This window comes from Xenopus laevis, chromosome 5S (genome assembly GCF_017654675.1).
Source record: "Xenopus laevis strain J_2021 chromosome 5S, Xenopus_laevis_v10.1, whole genome shotgun sequence".
Lineage (NCBI taxonomy): Eukaryota > Metazoa > Chordata > Amphibia > Anura > Pipidae > Xenopus > Xenopus laevis.
Window position 1 is genome coordinate 29640606 of NC_054380.1, and position 2437 is coordinate 29643042.

A 2437-nucleotide genomic window follows, 5' to 3' on the forward strand; every position below is an offset into this window, starting at 1 on the left:
GAGACGCAACATGCTGCATTTTTTCTGCGTTCGGCGCCTACATGCGCCTGTGTGAGTACAGCCCCATTTGAAATAATTAAATGCGTCTATTCCTGCGCTCCCCTGCGGCTGAACGCCGAAAAACGGAACGCAGGGGAGCGCAGGTAAAAACGCTCATGTGTAAGAGCCCTTAAGGTAAACCACCCCTTTAAGCTATCCCATTACACCCTCTAGTAGACAGAGCAATGGTAGAGTGAGATGACCAGTCTATTACTGACAAGCGTTTTTACATGCGCTCCCCTGCGTTCCGTTTTTTTTTAGATTTTTTCCAATGGGGCTGTACTCACACAGGCGCGTGTAGGCGCAGAACGCAGGTTGAGACGCAACATGCTGCATTTTTCCTGCGTTCAGCGCCTACACGCGCCTGTGTGAGTACAGCCCCATTGGAAACAATCGAATGCGTCTATTCCTGCGCTCCCCTGTGGCTGAACGCAGAAAAACGGAATGCAGGGGAACGCAGGTAAAAACGCTCGTCAGTAAGAGCCCTTACAGATGCAAGAGAATTCACCAATTAGAATGCTGAATGCTATGTCAGGCATCTAGCTGAAGTTATTGTTTAATGTTTGGCTTCATGATAGTACACCATAGTCATATAACAGAAGGGTTTGTTGCTGTCTAGTTCTGTTTAGTGTACACAACTGTGTCTAAGCTTCCAGCTACAGCTGAAGAAATAAAGACCATAGAGGCAGATGTACAGATCAAGTGGAATTCCCATTAAAGAATTATTTTGCCAGTGTTGCAGCCACAATCGGGAGCTTGGAGGGGGGTGAGCCAGTCAGGTCCAGATTTGTGGGAAGGCCACAAAGGCCTGAGCCTAGGGTGGCACAAATTAAGGGGTGGCTTGCTGCCCAGTTGCTTTTAAATGTTCTTATCTAGTTTTTAAAATTGTGCGCAGGACATTTCACTGTTTAAATCTGCAAGCATAAAAATTTGTGAACCAGCAAATATAAGGGGTGGCAAATCTGGACTTGGTCTTGGGATGCCCCTCTGGCAAATCTAGGCATGGTGCCAGTGAAAGCAATTTTCACTGGGGGAGCTAACCAGCGGGGCAAATTCACTATGCGCCGAATCGCCTAACGCTAGCGTCAATTCGCTAGCATTGGACATTTTCGTTACTTCGCAAATTCACTAACGAACGCTGGCGTAAATTCGCTAGTGTTACTTCGCACCCTTACGCCTGGCGAATTTGCGCAACGGACGTAACTACGCAAATTCATTGTACTGAACGCTACCTTTTACGCTAGACTTCCTTCGCCACCTCAGACCAGGCGAAGCGCAATAGAGCAGATAGGGATTGCTTCAAAAAAAGTGAAATTTTTTTTGGGGCTCCCCTCCTTCCCCCCTACATTTCCTAACTCATGGCAACTTAACTATACAGTGGGCACATGTGTAGGGCAAAAAAAAAATTTATTTGATGTTTTGAAGGTTTCCCAGGCATTTGTAGTGATTTTACGTATTCCTCCATTGAAATTTGAATTTGGCGCTGTATGCAAATTAACCATCGCTAGCGTAACTTCGCTTCACTTAGCGAATCAACGCTAGCGCAACTTCGCAACCTTACGCTACCCCTGAGCGCAACTTCGGATTTTAGTGAATTTGCGGAGCGCTGGCGAAACTACGCCTGGCGAAGTGTGTCGAAGTACGGCGAAGTTACGTCTGGCGCAACTACGAATCTTAGTGAATTTGCCCCATGTGGTGTTGTGGAGGCAAATGTATTATTATGCATATATTTATCCAGGTCTACCTGTTTGCACTTCTATACCTAAAGAATATATACCTATAGCAAATGGAAGTAAATGCAGTAAAAACAGACTTATTATAGTGTCTTACTAGTGATGCTAATGACTAGTTGAGTTGATGAAATCATTTGTGCAAACCTTGCACATATAAAGGCAGTCGCGGGAGACTACAAGTGTGCAAAGTTTGCCGATATTCATTGACTCAGCTAGTCGTTAGGATCACCATTGTAATTAAGATGTAGCCAGACAAGCTCACATTTGCTGCCCTGCTCTATTATTACTAGTATAATAGCAAGGCTCAGAGAATTTGAAGGCTTAGGAGCTATGTAATTTGGAGGTGATTTTTGCTGTCCTTTGTTCAATAACATATTATATTATATAATGTAATCGTAATGTATCAATGAATATAACTCATTGACTTTTTGCCCAAATTAATTCCACTGTGATCTCACACTCTTCTCTAAAATGTGTTCATGACACTGACAATCCAGTGATGGAATAAGGAAATAAACAGGACGTTTTAGGGGGATACAATTAACACTCACAGGTGTAATTACATGCCTTAGTGTTTACCTTTGTTGTGCCAATGTTTACTGCATGTCATTCTTTTAATTAGAGGTCTGGGGTGCCACTGTTCTAATTGTGAATTTAAACAGTTT